The sequence below is a fragment of the Dasypus novemcinctus genome, chromosome 26, assembly GCF_030445035.2.
Source record: "Dasypus novemcinctus isolate mDasNov1 chromosome 26, mDasNov1.1.hap2, whole genome shotgun sequence".
Classification (NCBI taxonomy): Eukaryota; Metazoa; Chordata; class Mammalia; order Cingulata; family Dasypodidae; genus Dasypus; species Dasypus novemcinctus.
Window position 1 is genome coordinate 5,118,281 of NC_080698.1, and position 19,542 is coordinate 5,137,822.

Genomic DNA, 19,542 nt, shown 5'->3' on the forward strand with positions numbered 1-19,542 from the left:
CCATACGATGCAGTTATGTACAAAGACCAATGAAAACGTGTCCGTGCAAAACCTTGTACATGGCGGGTTCTGGGAAAATGGCGTCATTGTAGATAGGCACTGCCCAGCTCTTTTGCAAAAAATGGCTGAAAAGGGACAAAATCCTACCCGAGTGAGCTGTTTGGGGAATCCACAGAGCAAGAGGCTTTAGGGCATTGATCTCAGAGGGGAATCTGCTCAGGCAGGCTGCCACACCCGGACGCCCTAGGAGAGAGGATCTTAGTCAGGGAAGCAGAGGAGAAAGGCAAACAACGAGCCTGCTCGATGAAAACTATTAAAAGTCCAACTTCCCTGAGGGAAAGGAAGAGCCCAACAAGCTTTAAAAGCCTATCTAGTCTATAAAGCTGCTGTAGAGCAGTGAGGGAATTTCTGTCTTGCATGTAGAAGGTCCCTGGTTTGAGTCCTGATGCCCCCTAAGAGGAGGGATCCAGGGAGAGTTAGGCATGCAGCTAACACCTAATGATAGGGAATTTATAGACTGAGTTTCACTGTTTTGATTGAAGTTTTTTTGTTGTTGTTGTTTTGGATTTTTTTCATTCTTTTTTCTTTATTTTATTCACTAAAACTGGGTACATCCCTTGCGGAGTACAGGCTGCAGGGTGATTAATTGATGAGCTCCACCAGCCTGAGAAGGCCTCTAGGAGCATAAGAGGGAAGTCTATTTTTCCTGGGTTGCGTCTTAGTTGCTGTTTTTTGTTTCTTGTTTGTTGCTTTCCCTTTCTTTGTTACCTTTTTTCTTTTACTAAATTTTTTAACCTACTTTCTCTTCTTTCCTTCGTTTTTCTGTCTTGTGACTGTCTTGTTTTTCTTCCATTCTACAACTTCTTGTTTGGTCTTCATTTTTAATTTTCTCTCTCCTTTTTTTTTTTTTTTTTTTCTTTCCTTCTATTCTCTCTTCATCTATCTGGCCTTTCAATTCATTCTGCTTTTTTCTGTTTTGTCTCTTGTTTTGTTTTGTTTTGTTTTCTATTTCACCTCTTTTTTATTTTTATTTCTTTGTATTTTTTAATGATTTTTTACTTGTCTTAGTTTTCTAGCTCTTGCACAGTTCCTCTTTGCCCTTTTTTGCATTATTATTATTATTTGTTTTCTCTTCTTATCTCTTTCCTTTTCTCTGGTCCTAGTATTTTTTTCAAGGTAACACAGACAACTGGAAGGCTAGAGAATAAAAGGAACAAAATATCAAAAAGTAACCTTACCACACACAAAGAAACAACAAAATAAAACTCTAGAGTAGAAAGAGGAGCTAACCAACCAAATAGGCCCATCAAGATAAGCAGATGCCCAGACACCAACAAAAAATTACAAGCCATACTAAGAAACAGGAAGGCATGGCTCAATATAATCAACAAGCTAAAAAACAGGAGGAGATTCAGAGTATGGAACAACTAATCAAGTATGTCCAAACAAATATCATGAATCAGTTTAATAAAGTGAAGAAAGAGATAAAGGATATTAAGAAGACACCAGGGGGAGGAAAGGACGTACTGAAGAAACTGCACACATACATAAAAAGATAACAGATATTGTGATGATGATGAACTGCACAAAGCAAGACATCAAAAATACACTGGAAGCACATAACAGCAGATTTGAACAGGCAGAGGAAAGAATGAGAGCTGTGGAAGATAGTACATCTGAATCAGATGGACAGTAGAACAGATAAATTAAAAGGTTTTAAAAATCCAGCAGGGACTTAGGGATTTGAATGACAACACAAAATGCAAAAACATATGCATTATAGGCATCCCAGGGTGAGAAGAGAAGGGAAAGGGGAGGCAAAAGGAGTGTTGGAGAAAAGAACAACTGAAAATTTCCCAACTTTATTGAGGGATATGGATGTACATGTCCAGGAAGTACAGTGCACCCAAAAGAGTATAAATCCTAACAGGACTACCTCAAGACATATACTTGTCAAATTGTCCAATGCTCAAGACAAAGAGAGAATACTGAAAGCAGCAAGAGAAAAGAGATCATCCACATACAAAGGAAGCATGATAAGATTAAATGCTGATTTTTTATATGAAACCATGGAGGCAAGAAGGCAATGTTATGACATAGTTAAGGTGCTAAAAGAAAAAAACTTCCAGCCAAGAATTCTCGATCCAGCAAAGCTGGCATTCAAAACTGATGGAGAGTTCAAAATATCCAAAGATAAACAGAAGTTAGGAGAGTTTTTTCAATAAGATACCCACCTTCAAAAAATATTAAAGGAATGCTGCAGATTGAAAGGAAAAAATAGAGAGTTGGAGAAGAGTTTAAGAATAACTAAGAAGATAAAAAGAAAAAGAAAAACAACACATAGCATACATAAACCTAAAGAAAATATGGCTAATGTAAGTAATTCCTTGACAGTAATAACATTGAATTATTAATGGATTAAACTCTCCACAGATTGGCAGATTTGATAAGGAACTGTGACCCATCTATATGCTGTCTACAAGAAACTCACCTTAGACCCAGGGATGCAAGGAGGCTGAAAATGAATGGTTGTAAAACAATTACATGCAAACAATAATAAGAAAAGGGCAGGAGTAGCTATACTAATACTAGACTAAATAGACTCTAAATGCAAAACTATTGTAAGGGACAAAGAAGGACACTATGTATTAATGAAAGTGGTAATCTATCAAAAAGAAAGAACACTAATAGACATTTATGCACCTAATCAGGGCACCTCAAAATACACAAGGCAAACATTGGAAAAACTAAGTGGAGAAATAGATGCTTCTACAATTATAGTGGGAGACTTTAAAACACTATTATCACCATTAGACAGAACATCTTGACAGAGGATCAATAAAGAAACAGAGACCTTGAATAATATTAGCAGGTTGGGACCTAATAGACACATATGAAACATTACAACTAAATATAGCAGGATACACATTCTTCTTGAGCACACCTGGATGATTCTCCTTGATAGACCACATGCTAGGCCACAGAACAATTCTCAATAAATTCAGAAAGATTGAGATTATACAAAGTAATTTCTCTGACCATAATGGAATGAAGCTCAAAATCAGTAAGGAGCAGAGAAGCAGATTAGGCACAAAGATATGGAAGTTAAACAATACACTCTTAGACAATCAGTGGATCAAGGAGGAAATTGCAAAAGAAATCAGTAACTACCTTGAAACAAATGAAAATGGCATCACAAAATGTCAAAACCTATGGGATGCAGCAAAAGCAGTGCTGAGAGGGAAATTCAAAGCCATAAGTGCCCAAATTAAAAAAGAAGAAAGAGCTAAAATCAAAGATTTAATTGCACACATGGAGGAATTAGAAAAAGAACAACAAACTAATCCCAAAGGAAGCAGAAAGAAGGAAATAACAAAGATTAGAGCAGATCTAAATGACATTGAAATAAGAAAGTACTAGAAAAAAATTTAGAAAGCAAAAGCTTGTTCTTTGAGAAGATTAATAAAATTGACAAACCCTTAGCTAGACTAGCTAAGAAAAAAAGAGAAGATGCAAATACATAAATAAGAGACAAGGAAGGGGATAACACCACTGACCCAACAGAAATAAAGAGTATCATAAGAGGATACTTTGAAAAATTGTATGCCAACAAGATGGATAATTAAGAAGAAATGGACAAATTCTTAGAAACACACAAGCAGCCTACATTGATGAAAGAAGAAATTGGTGAACTCAGCAGACCAATCACAATGAAGGAGATAGAATTAGTCATCAAAAACCTCCCAACTAAGAAGAGCCCAGGTCAGATGGCTTCACAGGTGAATTCTACCAAGCATTTTGGAAAGAATTAACACCAGTCCTGCTTAAACTCTTCCAAAAAATAGAAGTGGAGGGAATATTGCCTAACTCAATCTACGACTGTGTATTAGTCAGCCAAGGGGGTACTGATGCAAAATACGAGAAATTGGTTGGTTTTTATAATGGGTATTTATTTGGGGTAGGAGCTTACAGATACCAGGCCATAAGCATAAGTTACTTCGCTCACCAAAGTCTATTTTCATGTGTTGGAGCAAAGTGGTTGCCAATGTCTGTGAGGGTTCAGGCTTCCTGGTTTCCTTCCTTCCAGGGTCTCCCTTCTCTCTGGGTTCAGGATTCTTCTCTTTCTGGGGCTAGGCTTCAGCATCAAAGACCAACATCAAAACTCCAACATCAAAAACCCCTAACTCTGGGAAACGGACTTTGGCCCAGTGGTTAGGGCGTCCATCTACCACATGGGAGGTCCGCGGTTCAAGCCCCGGGCCTCCTTGACCCGTGTGGAGCTGGCCCATGTGCAGTGCTGATGCGCGCAAGGAGTGCTGTGCCACACAGGGGTATCCCCCGCGTAGGGGAGCCCCACGCGCAAGGAGTGTGCCCATAAGGAGAGCCACCCAGCGTGAAAGAAAAAGTGCAGCCTCCCGAGGAATGGCGCTGCCCACACTTCCTGTGCCGCTGACAACAACAGAAGTGGACAAAGAAACAAGACGCAGCAAAAAGACACAGAAAACAGACAACCGGGGGAGGGAAGGGGAATTAAATAAATAAAAATAAATCTTAAAAACAAACCAAAAAAAAAAACCCTAACTCTGTCCCTTGCCATGCCTTTTATCTGTGAGTCCCCACCCTGGGTGGGGACTCAACACCCTACTGGCACGAGAGGTTTATATAATTACTTAATCAAGTAAACCTATGAATCCAATATAATCTAATATGCCCAGAGGAAAAGATCAGTTTACAAATATAATCCCATGTTTCTTTTTGGAATTCATCAATAATATCAAACTGCTGTAGATGTGAACATCACCCTAATTCCAAAGCTAAAACAAGACATGACAAGAAAGAAAAACTATAGATCAAACTCTCTAACAACCCTAGTTGCTGAAATTCTCAAAAAATACTTGCTAATTGTACTCAACAATACATCGAATGAATTATACACCATGACCAAGAGAGTTTCATCCCTGCTATGCAAGGATGGTTCAACTAAGAAAATCAATCAATGTAATACACCACATAAACAGAGCAAAAGAAAAAAATCACATATCATCTCTATAGATGCAAAAAAAGGCATTCGATGAAATACAGTACCCATTTCTGATTAAAATACTTTAAAAGATAGCAACAGAAGGAAACTTCCTCAACATGATAAAGGGTATATATGAAAAACACACAGCTAACATTATATTCAATGGTGAAATCCTAAATGCTTTCCCTCTAAGATCTGCAACAAAACAAGGATGCCCACTTTCACCACTCTTATTTAACATTGTGTTAAAAGTACTTGCTTGAGCACTTAGACAAGAAAAAGATCTAAAAGGCATCTGAGTTGAAAAAGAAGGAGTAAAAATTTCACTGTTTGCAGATGACTTGATCCTATATGTAGAAAGCCCTGAGAAATCTACAGCAAAGCTTCTAGAGCTTATAACTGAGTTCTGTGAAGTCACAGGTTATAAGCTCAATGTGCAAAAAATCAGTAGGATTTCTGTACACCAATAATGTGCAATCTGAGGAGGAAATTTTTAAAAATACCATTTACAACAGCAACTAAAAGACTCAAATACCTAGGAATAAATTTAACTGAAGATGAAAATGACTTATACACAGAAAACTACACAACAGTGTTAAAGGAAATCAAAGAAGACCAAAAAAAAAAAAAAAAGCTTCCCTGTTCATGGATAGGAAGACTAAATGTCTATCCTGCCCAAACTGATTTAGAGATGTAATGCAATCCCAAGAAAATTCACCCCAGCATTTTTTTTACAGAATTGGAAAAGCTAACTATGAAATTTATTTGGAAGGGCAAGAGGCCCCGAATAGCCAAAGACATATTGAAAAAGAAAAATTAAATTGGTGGAATCACACTACCTGACTTCAAAACATACTACAAAACTGCATGGTATTGGCACAAGGATAGACATACTGGCCAATGGAACCAAACTGAGAGTTCTGATATATATCCTCACATATACAGTCAACTGATATTCAACCTGGTCATCAAGTCCATTCAACTGGGAGAGAATGGCCTCTTCAACACAAATGGTGCCATCCAAAAGAATGAGAGAGGAGCACCAGCTCATATTTTATACAAAAGTTAACTCAAGATGGATAAAAAATCTAAATATAAGAGCCAAGAGCATAAAGATCTTGGAACAGGGAAGCAGATTTGGCACAATGGATAGGGCATCCACCTACCATATGGGAGGTCCAAGGTTCAAACCCAGGGCCTCCTGACCCATGTGGTGAGCTGGCCCACATGCAGTGCTGATGCACACAAGGAGTACTGTGCCACACAGGGGTGTCCCCCACGTAGGGGAGCCCCACGCGCAAGGAGTGCACCCCGTAAGGAGAGCCGCCCAGTGCAAAAAAAGTGCAGCCTGCCCAGAGTGGCGCCGCACACACAGAGAGCTGATGCAGCAAGATGATGCAACAAAAAACAAGACACAGATTCCGGATGCCGCTGACAAGAGACATGGGGAGGAAAACCTAATGAGAGACACAAGAAAGCAGGGAGTGGAGGTGGCGCAAGCAATTAGGTGCCTCCCTCCCACATCAGAAGTCCTGAGTTAGGCTCCCAGTACCTCCTAAACAAACAGGGAAGACAGCAAGTGCAAAGCAACAAGGTGGTAGGGGAAAAAAAATTAATAATATAAATCTTAAAAAAAAAAAAAAGATCTTGGAAGATAATGTAGGGAAGCATCTACAGGATCTTGTATTAGGAAATAGTTTCATGAATTTTATACTCAAAGTACAAACAACAAAAGAAAATAGATAAATAGGACCTCCTCAAAATTAAAAACTTTTGCACTTCAAAGAAGTTTGTCAAGAAAGTGAAAAGGCAACCTACTTAATGGGAGAAAATGTTGGGTAACCATGTATTTGATAGGGGCCTAGTCTCCAGCATATATAAAGAAATCCCACACCTCAAAAATAAAAAGAGAAACAACCCATTTAAAAAATGGGCAAGTGATCTGAATAGACACTTCTCCAAAGAAAAAATAGAAATGGTTAAAAAGGACATGAAAAGATGCTCAACACCACTAGCTTTTAGGGAAACGCTAACTAGACTGCAGGCTAGTGGAAAAACAGAGGACTACAAGTGTTGGAGAGGATGTGGAGGAATGGGAACCCTTATTCCTGCTGGTGGGAACAAAGAATGGTAAAGCCATTGTGGAGGAGAGTCTGGTGTTTCCTCAGTAAGCTACCTATAGAACTGTGATATGATCCAGCAATCCCACTCCTGGGTGTATACCCAAAAGAACTGAAAGCAAGGACATGAACAGATATATGTTCATAGTAGCATTATTCACTATTGCCAAAAACTGGAAACAACCAAAATGTTCATCAACAGGTGAATGGATAAACAAATTGTAGTATATACATACAATGAAATATTACACAGCTGTAGGAAGGAATGCAGTGTTAACACACGGGATAACATGGATGAATCTTAAAGATCTTATATTGGGTGAAGAAGTAGAGATTTCTTGTTTCTTTATCTAAAGGGACGTTAAGAAAGTTGGAAACTCTGGTGGACGTTATGATAATAAGAAACATAATCAGGGGAGCAGGTGTAGCTCCAGCTGTTGAGCACCTGCTCCTCATGTGTGAGGTCCTGGGTTCAATCCCTGGTACCTCCTTAAACGAAAGTAACATAAGCAAAACTAAAGTCTTAATTGACAAATGGAACACCAACTCTGGCATTCCCTCTGGGTGATAGAGCTTTGAGTGGTTGCTTTTTAGGTGGTTCTTAAAAACATTTTTATATTGATGGGATTTTTTAACAAAAGACATTGCAGAGTTTGGGAAATCCACAAGATTACCCTCATGTCTGACACCGCATGTTCAGGAGTCCTCAAGATCATGCAGAGGTGTCATAATTAGAAGGATGCCCAGAACTCATTGAAAGCAGTTGTACTCAGTTATGTCTTATTATAGTGAAATGATACAGATTAAAACGGCCAAGGTCAAATGCACCTGAGGCAGAGGTGGGGAGACTTCCACCAGCTGAGTTTCCAGTTGTGCTCCCCCAGTTGAGCTCTGGGATGTGCTAAATCCTCCTGACAGTGGTGTGATGAGACACACAGAGGAATGCAGGCAGGGAGGCTCAGCCCAGCCTTGGTGTCCAGAGGCTCTGCTGGGGCTGAGGCATGCAGGTGGGGCCGTGTGGCTGACCTTTGCTCTCCAACTCCTCTGGAGATCTAGCTGATACTGCGTGGCTCAAATAACGCTTGGGTAAGGTTAATTTACTACATAGGTATATATTTCTTTTTCCTAAATAGACATAGATACTAGCTTTGGAAACATAAGAACTTCATATTTCCTCCACGAATTGCTCTTCCTTTTGTCATCTTCCAAACTCTGGGAGCTTTCAGTGTTTCTGTTACTTCTGGGCTTCAGAACAGCCATGGCTGTCTCCTTGTTTTCTCATCCTTCGTGCTAACAGATCATCTAGTGAGAGTGCTAGAATTAATTACATTTTTTTTCTTTTTGGTTTCATTTAGGTTTATTTTTTTTTTATTGACTTTGTAATAATATTACATTAAAAATATATATGTGAGGTCCCATTCAACCCCATCCCCCCACCCCACCTCTCCCCCCCCCCCCAACAACACTTGTTCCCATCATCATGACACATCCATTGGATTTGGTAAGTACATCTTTGGGCACCTCTGCACCTCATAGACAATGGTCCACATCATGGCCCATACTCTCCTCCATTCCATCCAGTGGGCCCTGTGAGGATTTACAATGTCCAGTGATTACCTCTGAAGCACCATCCAGGGCAGCTCCATGTCCCAAAGACGCCTCCACCTCTCATCTCTTCCTGCCTTTCCCCATACCCATCAGCCACCATGTCCACTTTTCCCAATCCAATGCCACCTCTTCTATGTGGACATTGGATTGGTTGTGTCCATTGCACCTCTATGTCAAGAGGAGGCTCAGATTCCACCTGGATGCTGGATGCAATCCTCCCACTTTCAGTTGTAATCACTCTAGGCTCCATGGTGTGGTGGTTGTCCTTCTTCAACTCCATCTTAGCTGAGTGTGGTAAGTCCAATAGATCAGATTGTAGGTGCTGGAGTCTGTTGAGGCTCAGGACCTGGCTATCACATTGTCAGTCCAGAGATTCAAATCCCCTAAATATGTCTTAAACCCCAACATTAACTGCACCTCCAGCACATTAGCATGAAAGTCTTATGAAGGGAGATCCCATCTGAGTCCAGATTCATCACACATAAACACCATTTCCAAAGAGGGGCCATCTGACCTGGTAGTTAACCCCATCGGCCATGACCATAACTTCCATGGGTCTCTTTAGCCCTCAAAGGAACCAATATCTGGGGGTTGTATCTGCTTTATCTGTCTCTCTGACTCTGCTCAGTTGTGCATGAGGGCAATCCTTCTGCCAGCCTCCAGACTCTTTTTTAGAAACTCGTAGCCATATAAACTCATTTCTCCTTTCCATTTCTCCCTTACTTTAGGTCAAACAGCATTTTAAAGTCATGTTATTTTATGTAGACATGGATATTCTGCTGATCCGCATTGAACCTTCCGTATAAGGTCATTTTCCAGTTGCATCATCAGTTGGTAGTTGATAGTGGTCCCTCGTTGCCAGGGAGGCTCATCCCCGGGTGTCATGTCCCACGCTGGGGGGAAGGCATTGCATTTACATGCTGAGTTTGGCTTCGAGACTGGCCACATTTGAGTAACATGAAGGCTGACAGGAGGAAATTCCCAGGCACAATGTTGCTCTAGGCCTTGTTCTTATTTTAGGCTTATCAGCTCACAAGCATAGTCATTAGCATCAGGGGCTCACTGTTGAACCCTCACTCCCTCCCGGTCCCCGCCGCTGTACCTGGGAGACTGTCGCTGCTCCCCTAGGGACCACAACAGAGCACCACTGGCCAGGAACCCAGTACCCCCCCTGCTGTGGTTTTTAATTGTTGCCACTATGAGTATATCCAAACATTACCATGCACCCTGGACATATGTTCTGTACAGCTCCCTGTCAGCCATATATCACCTGTCATTGGTATCCCATACCAGTATCCCTCCATTGCCATTGTTGAAACACTCTGTGATCCAGAACTCCCAGAAATTTGAAGCCCAATATAATGTCATGGTCCCTTACTAGGGAATGGCATATAGTGATGGGTTTAAAGGATAGATAAAGAACTTGGATAAAGTTAGATAAAGAACTTAGATAAAGAATGTTGACTTGAAAAAATTCCACATCCTATCTTTTTCTTTTTTTTTTTTTTTTTCCCCCCTAATTATTCAGCTTTTCTTCACAGGAGTCCTAGACCGCAGCAATACATATATATAATATACAGCACTCCCACACATCCACCAGAAAACCTTTTCCCTTCCACAGTGATACTCTTACGCCCTATTCATATCATATTTACTTAAAGTGATGTACAGAGTCTGAGACATTAGCTTTCTAACAAGGTGACATCTGTGCTTACATTATGGTGCATACTTTAGGATACACAGTTCTTTACATTTTTAGTTATCCTATGTTTTACATTATGGTTTACATTATCAGTCTGTCATCTTCTATTGTTATGGTGTAATATTACATGTTTTATATCCATCCTTGTGTACTCTCAAGAAACTCCTCTCTTACCCCCCATTTACTTTGGTTCCACACATTTAACGTCCATTTTCCCTTCCACCTTGGTGCCCACAGTGACAGCCAACCTCCGTTTCCTGAGGAGCAACTTCCAGAAATAGATGGAATAGTGTTCAGGGCCTAACTTGCTCAACTGCCCCAATGCCCTGGGAGCCACCCTTTCTCTCGAGGGATACAGTTCCCTCTATTTGATGGCATTAGTCCTCCCCAGGATGTGGGTCCACCCCCACTCTCACTACTTGAGTTTCTACCCCATGGTGTCACCCACTCTGGCAGAATGAGCATTTAGACATTCCCCAGGAGCCCGTCCTGCATCAGACCTTCCCCTCCGAGCAATCTAAACAGGTAACCCTCTTTATTATATTTTGATATGATTTTCTCGGCATTTTACTCTCCACCAACACCTGACCCTCTCCTGTGTTCGTATGCTACCCTCCCTCCCCCCACTTTTGGGCAACGTTACCCATCCGTCCCTCCCCAGCCACCCTCAAACCCGCAAAGCCCCAACCAAAGGCAACCCCTTGCCCCCCTTTTATCTCTTCTTTGTGTTCATACTTACCACCATCTCGTCTTAAATTCCACCCCTGCAGACATCGGCTCATATCCTTCCTCCACCCTCCGATTTCCTGTAAGCCTATCGTTCAGTCTCTTGCTATCTAGGGCAGCTTGTTTATTTCATATCATTGAGGTCATGTAGTATTTGTCCTTCAATGTCTGGGTTGCTTCACTCAACATAAGGTTCTCAAGAATTACATAACCCCAGACAGCCATCCAGGTGAGAAAAAAATGTGCTTGTCCATGAACGTGAAAATAAACTGGTACCAAATGTGACTTAGTTGAGTCTCATGCCTTTTATCTTCTGAATAGCTGAATTTAATATCAGAGACACAACTTCCAGACTTCCAGATTTCATTTAGGATGTAAGAGATGGCTGTAGATCATTGCTCCTATCATAATAATCAGAAAATTTTAAAGAAATATTTCTTAAAGACATGGGATAGGAAATCTAGGGGAACTGAATTCCAGAGAGGGATGAGCCATTCCCAGATGGAGCATACTCAATGAACCCCAGGCAGGATAAATATGGAAAACACAGTGTCTAGTTAAACTGCTGAAAACTAGAAACCATGAGCATCATAACAGCTGCCAAAGGAAACGCACATTAGGCCCAGGGGATCAGGAATGTGAACAAGGGCAGAGCTTTCAACCAAGTAGATGAAAGCCGGAAAATACGGGAATAGCAGTTAAGCATTCTAAGGAAGAACGGGTTAACCTGAATCCTATAACCAATGAAATTACACATCATAAAAGAAGATCAAATAAAGACATCGTCCAACAAATAAAAACTGAGGGATGTGGATGTGGCTCAAGCATGAGGGCACCGCCTACCACACGGGAGGTCCTGGTTCAGTTCCCAGTGCCTCCTAAAGAAGACAGCGGGCAGTATGACAGCCAGCATGGCAAGCTGACGCAAAAGATGATGTAATAAGAGACACGAAGAAAAACATAATGAGAGACACAACTAAGAAGGGAGCAGAGGTTTCCAGTGCCCGAAAAGAGGACAAGCAGGACAGTAAGCTGATGCAACGAGCAGGTGCAGCAGGCTGACACAAGAGACACAAGAAGAAAAAACAATGAGAGACACAACAAAGCAGGGAACAGAGGCAGCTCAAGTGACTAGGTGCCTCCCTCCCACATCAGAGGCTTCGGGTCCAGTTCTTGGTGCATCCTAACGACACAGCCCACAGCAAGGTCAAACATGATGAGGGGGTGAGGAGAAATAAATAAGTAAATAAAGTTTTAAAAAGAAACAAAACCAAAAACTGAGAATTTATCCCCAGTGTACCCTCACTACAAGAAATACTAAGAAATATGTGGGTAAAAACAAATGCCTAATTTTTTTTTTAAGATTTATTTTATTTATCCTCTCCCCTTCCTCCCCCCACCCCCATTGTCTGCTCTCTGTGTCCATTCGCTGTGTGTTTTTCTGTGTCTGCTTGTATTCTTGTCATGTAGCACCAAGAAACTGTCGCTTTTCTTGTTGTGTCATCTTGCTGCGTCAGCTCTCCATGTGTGCGGCACCACTCCTGTGGGCTGTGCTTTTTTCGTGCGGGTGGCTTTCCTTGCAGGGTGCACTCCTTGCAAGTGGGGCTCCCTTACGTGGGGGACACCCCTGTGTGATATGGCACTCCTTGTGTGCTGCAGCACTGCACGTGGGCCAGCTCACCCCATGGGACAAATGACTAATTTTTAAAATGACTGTTCAAAGTAACAAGGCTGTACAATAAATGTATGTATAATAACTACAAACATGTATAAGTAAAATATGATAGTATCTTAAAGGGAGGGAGAGGGTAAATGGAATTATATTGTTAGAGTTCCTCATAAAGGTCATGAAGTGGTAAAATGCCAATTTGTGTATATGGAATGGGTTAAGGAGGTATACTGTAATCTTCCAGTTATGAAAAAAATAAGATTATAAAAAAGCCACAAAGAACAAAAAACAGAATAATGAAATATACTTGATTACTTTTTTAAAAGACAGGAATGGACAGTAAATGAACGGTTAGGATGATTAGAGAATAAACAGCAATGGTGGACTTAATCCAAACATATCAGTAATTACTTGGACTACTAATGGCTAAGCACTTAAGAGATTAAAATTAAAAGAGATTTGCAAAAAGAAAACAGCTAAGGCCCAGCTCTGAGCTCTTTCCCAGAGGCCCACAGAAAGGCTGAAGGTAAAACTCCACGTGTCCTCAAGGTGAGGCTTCTCCCAACTGGCCTTCCAGGCTGCCCGCCCGGCCCTGGGTCCTGGCCTTGCCGGCACCTGGCGTCACCTGGCGTCACCTGGCGTCACCTGGCGATGCACGTGGCGGCCTCTCCTGGCCGCTCCCTCCTCCTCCAGGTTCCGCTGACTCAGCTTCTGGCTGCTCCCTGGAGCCTTCTCTGTCTGTCTGTCTGTCTGACTGTCTGTCCCTCTCTCTCCCCTTCCCTACAAGGTCTTCAGTAATAGGACTGAGACCCATCCTGACTCACCTGGGCCGCACCTGAACTGAAGTTGCCTCAGCAAAAGGTCCCATTACGCACAGGCATGGACCAACTCTAAGGACGTGTGTTTTGGGGAACACAGCTCCAAGCACAGCAGACATCACGTGAAGGAGTCTCACCAGGAGAAGGAGGGGCGCTTCCTGGAGACAAAGGCAGGTGCTTCAGGAAGACACAGCGATCGGAAGTGAGGTGCTGGGGCAGGGTGGCCTGGGCGCAGCCTGTCCCTGTTCCCCGAGACCCACACGTACATCCTGTGCTTGGGAAGAGTCGGCCTGCGAGGAGACACCTCCCCAGCAGAGGGGGAAGCGCTGCCACGTTCTTCCTCTGTGGTCCAGGGCGCAGGGAACGTTCCCGGAGGCAGGCTGGCTAACGCGGGTCCACTTTGCAGCATCGCTGACACCTCCACCCCAGGTGGCAAATCTTTCTGGCAGGGAGGGAGCAGGTCCTTTCACTAAGGCTCAAGCGGGCTGTGCTAGGTGAGCTCTCCCTGCACGGGTGGCGGTGGCGTTTCAGGACCTCTGGCCCTGGTAAGTGGCGTCCCCTAGGGAAGCTGGCTTTGTTCTGTCCCTTGACATCAGCCTCTAAGCCGTGCTCATGCTGGCGACCCCGACACCGTGTTGACGAGTCGGCACCTCTTAGGTCTGGCCTTCCGGTCGACAGTTTGGCATAGAAAGCAGGGTGCTGACAATTCAACAGAGGACAGATGCAATTAATAATAAAGACGGAGGGAAGGGAAACAGACGTGGCTCAACCACTTGGGCACCCACCTACCACATGCGAGGTCCTGGGTTTGGGTCCCTGTGCCTCCTAAAAGAAGACGAGCAGATGCCACCTCCCGACACATCAGAGGTAAATACCGCCCCACCGCGATGAGCTGGACTCTGCCTCTGGCACAACGAGCAGCCGGCACATGCGGCAGCAGCCCGCGGGGAGCAGATGTGGCTCAGTCCGTTCGGCACTCACCCCTGATGTGGGAGGTCCCAGGTTCAGTTCCCGGTGCCTCCTGGAGAAGGTGAGCAAACAATGGACAGACAGACGAGAGAACCATCCGGGGGAAAGGGAGCTATCAATTAAATTGAAAATAAGTTAACTTTTTTTTAAAAATTGAGGGAAGCTAATATGGCTCAGTGATTGAGTGCCAGCTTCCCACATGCGAGGTCTGGGTTCAATCCACAGCCCCGGAACTGCAAGAGAAAAAGAAACAAACAAACAAATAAACAGGATAAAGTACATTATTAAAACAGTTTTTAAAAAATGGACAGAACTAAAACTTGAAACAGATGAATACCAGAAAGAAATATAAATTTAAAAACTTTTAATCATATTTCAATTTCATTTCTCTTTAAGTATTCATCCCTGCTATGGGAAAAATACAAAAAAAAAATGCTGTACCTTCCCTACTCCTTCCAAATCAGGGGTTCCTAACCAGGGGTCCACGGTCCTCCAAGGGGTCCATGGAAAGATTTCAGGGGGTCCATGAGCTTGAACTGAAATTTTTTAAAAATCCACATTCTTGTGGGGACGCGTTGGTGTGGGTGTGACATATTTATTAAATAATACACAGTATGGTGTGGACTTAGTAGGGGGCCCGTGGTTTTCACCTGCCTGGCAAAGGGGTCTGTGGAACAAGTAAGGGTAAAAACTGCTGTTCTAAATTATCCCCTTGGTTATGGAAAAGCTTTATTTTGGGAGCTAAATTCCAAATAATATTTGCTTTGGCCATGGTTAGAAGAATACAGTTTCTTCAGTAAAAACTGAAAAAAATCAATGTCTAAAACATGTATTGGGGAAACAATAAAGTGGGGCAAGTTGCACAGTAGAAAATGCTTTGTTTGGAGGAGAAAGTTGTTTCTATAAAAAGTGTCTGTGTTTTCTAGGTATGTTTCTTGTCTATAGAACATCTGAGAAGTGGACACCAAGTCTAACAGCAGCCCTGGGGAGGGTGGTGGGAGGGGCGCTCCCCTTTAGCTCTGTGCTCCTGCGCTGCTGGACCTGCTCCCTGCACACGGAGCCCTGAGCGCCCAGCACTGGCTGAGCCCCCGCCTGGCACGTTGTCCTAGTGGCGGGCAGGGTGTGGAGAAGGCCCTGGACTAACACCCGAGCCCTCTCTCGCTCTCCAACGTTATCCTGTCTGGAACGGATTCCTTTGACAATGTTTTCAAGAGTATCTGTTTTCTTGACTGGACTCTAAGCTATAGTAAGGGCTACACTGGGAAAGTGTCTGGCACGTAGTAGCTGCTTGAGTACTTGTTGAGCAAATGGACCAATTTCCACTACCTGCACCTCACAGAGGGTGTCACTGGGTGTGCCAGGTTTTACGTGTAGAGAAGTAAGTTGTTTCTTGGGAGTGGGTGGAGCTCCGTGGTTGAGCACCTGCTTCCCATGCATGAGGTCCTGGGTTCAATTCCCAGTACGTCCTAAAAGGAAAAAAAAGTAAATTAGTTCCTGCTTCCCCCCAAGCCAGCATCTCTTGACTTATGGCCTGTGCTTGGTAGCACAGCTTTGCCAGAGAGTGCGAATTAGAGAGAGAAGACCCAGGGAATGTTGGAGAAGCCTTTGCAGTTTGTCAAGACATGAATGTGACCTTGAGCAAACCATTTGACCTTTGGGTCCTCATTTTTCTGTCTTGTAAAATACCAAGAGCTGTCACTGTGAAGTTTGTTTCAGTCAAAATACTGCCATTTCTCTCAGAAGAGTCATAAATGTGATGTTTTCCTAAAAAAAAATATATATATATATGTATATGTGTATGTATATATATATATTACTCCTAAGTATACTCCATATCCTACATTTCATGTACTTTTCCCCAAACCCACTTTATTATTAATACCCAGTATTAGTATTAAATATTTGAGAAAGAAAAAATGAATGGTGGTAAATCATGTGAAATCCCTGTGAGGAATGGATGCACCTGAGGCCGTGTGTGCGCTCAGCTCTCCAGGCAACCTTCTAGATTCTTCTCTTGGCAGAGAGGAGGAAACAATACTGAATATGACGTCATGAAGAACCTGGGACTGGAAGCTACAATCATTCACAGAGGATGTCCAAAGCTCCTGTTCCGCCGCGGCCTTCCCTCGTGCCCCGCGCTGTCTTAAACTGCTCTTAGAGCCTCAGGACAGTTGTTGAGATCCGTGCTATTTTTACTGAAGTAGAAACCGAGGCCAAGAGCGAGCACCTCCCCAGCTGAGGCTGCGCAGCTGGTCACTGCTGAGCGGGACTGTGACCTGGTCATCCACGCTGGAGCCGCTGTCCACTTTTTTTTTTTTTTAAGATTTATGTATGTATATATGTATGTATTTATTTATTTTTATTTCTCTCCCCTTCCCGCCTCCCCCCAGCCATCAGCTCTCTGTGTCCATTCGCTGTGTGTTCTGTTGTGACTGCTTCTATCATTATCAGTGGCACCGGGAATCTATGTTCCTTTTTGTTGCATCATCTTGTTGTGTCAGCTCTCCGTGTGTGCGGCGCCATTCCTGGGCAGGCTGCACTTTCTTTCACGCTGGGAGGCTCTCCTTACGGACGCACTCCTTGTGCAGGGGACACCCCCGCGTGGCAGGGCACTCCTTGCGCGCATCAGCACTGTGCATGGGCCAGCTCCACACGGGTCAAGGAGGCCCGGGGTTTGAACCTTGGACCTCCCATGTGGTAGACGGACGCCCCAACCACTGGGCCAAGTCTGCTTCCCCACTATCCATTTCTAACCCGTGTTGTGGCGGGTCCACGCCGGTGGTCAGTGCTGACGGATCCTGAGGGGATGGCGACAGGCCCAGGCCTCCAGGCTCCTCAGGCCCAGGGCTTGGCCCACGAGGGGGCCCCCGCGCAGAGGCTGCTGGGAGATGGTCTGGGGCTGCCCGCGCAGAGGCTGCTGGGAGATGGCCTTGGGGTCACCTGCGCAGAGGCTGCTGGGAGATGGCCTTGGGCGGTCTGGCCCAGAGTGCGCTGTTCTCCTGTAATCCCAGCCTTAGAGGGCAAGCAGGTGCTGAGGGAGCGCCGCGCAGGGCCCTCCTCTCCGCTCCTCCCGCACCCGCCCTCCTCCGTGTCTGGGGTCCTGGGGCACGAAGCCCCCGTAACTCCTCCCAGCCTGCCTGGACCCTCCAGGGGCCACGGGAACGCCACGTGACTGTGGTTTAGGGGTCCCCCACGCCGGGCGTGGCACCGGTCACTAGGAGAAGAGCCGCCCTGGGCGCTCCCGGCTCTCCACGGGGGCCCAGTCTCCCCTGGGGTCTCCTGAACTGGGGCTTCCTCCTCCAGGGTCTCTCTCTAAAACGGGCATTCCCAGGGTCGTCAGTGCCCCGTGGACAGGAGGCCGGGGGTCAGTGCCCCGTGGACAGGAGGCCAGGGGTCAGTGCCCCGTGGCTAGGAGGCCGGGGTCAGTGCCCCGTGGACAGGAGGCCGGGGGTCAGTGCCCCGTGGATAGGAGGCCGGGGGTCAGTGCCCCGTGGACAGGAGGCCGGGGGTCAGTGCCCCGGGGACAGGAGGCTGGGGGTCAGTGCCCCATGGACAGGAGGCCAGGGGTCGTCAGTGCCCCGTGGACAGGAGGCCGGGGTCAGTGCCCCGTGGACAGGAGGCTGGGGGTCAGTGCCCCGTGGACAGGAGGCTGGGGTCAGTGCCCCGTGGATAGGAGGCCAGGGTCAGTGCCCCGTGGACAGGAGGCCAGGGGTCATCAGTGCCCCGTGGACAGGAGGCCGGGGGTCAGTGCCCCGTGGACAGGAGGCCGGGGTCAGTGCCCCGTGGATAGGAGGCCAGGGTCAGTGCCCCGTGGACAGGAGGCCAGGGGTCATCAGTGCCCCGTGGACAGGAGGCCAGGGGTCAGTGCCCCGTGGACAGGAGGCCGGGGTCAGTGCCCCGTGGATAGGAGGCCAGGGTCAGTGCCCCGTGGACAGGAGGCCGGGGGTCAGTGCCCCGTGGACAGGAGGCTGGGGGTCAGTGCCCTGTGGATAGGAGGCCGGGGTCAGTGCCCCGTGGACAGGAGGCCGGGGGTCAGTGCCCCGTGGACAGGAGGCCGGGGTCAGTGCCCCGTGGACAGGAGGCTGGGGGTCAGTGCCCCGTGGACAGGAGGCCGGGGGTCAGTGCCCCGTGGATAGGAGGCCGGGGTCAGTGCCCCGTGGACAGGAGGCTGGGGGTCAGTGCCCCGTGGACAGGAGGCTGGGGGTCAGTGCCCTGTGGATAGGAGGCCGGGGTCAGTGCCCCGTGGACAGGAGGCCAGGGGTCATCAGTGCCCTGTGGACAGGAGGCCGGGGTCAGTGCCCTGTGGACAGGAGGCCAGGGGTCGTCAGTGCCCTGTGGACAGGAGGCCGGGGGTCAGTGCCCCGTGGACAGGAGGCCGGGGCGGAGCAGTGCCAGGAGAAGGGCCGCAGGGCACTGGGCTGGGGGAACCGAGGTTGAGGGGGCCGGGCCCCGGGGCTGGCGAGGACTCTGGTTCTACCCTGCATGAGGGGGGCAGCCATCGGGGGTTTCTGGGCAGAGGCGACTTGAATTTAGACGGAGCCCTTGACGACTGCATGGAGGACAGGGACAGTCAGAGCAGGGAAACAAGGTAGGAGGTGACAGTTGTCCAGACAGGAAAGTCTGGTGGCCTCTCCGAGGCTGCAGAAGCGGGCGGAGCGGAGCGAGGTGGGGACCTGGACAGGTGCTTAGGGCAGAGCAGAGCTGCTGGCTGATGGCCTGGACGGGGATATGCCGGGATTCCAGCAGGAGCCTGAGGTTCTCCAGCTGAGCACCTGGACTAGAACTGCCACCTACTGCGCTGGGGACGCTCGGGGGAAGGCCGGGCCGTCGTGGTGGCATCCAGAGCTCTGCTGGGGCTGTGAGTGTAAAATGGAGGTTTGACGCGGTGTTAGCTGCGCAGAGCCCGG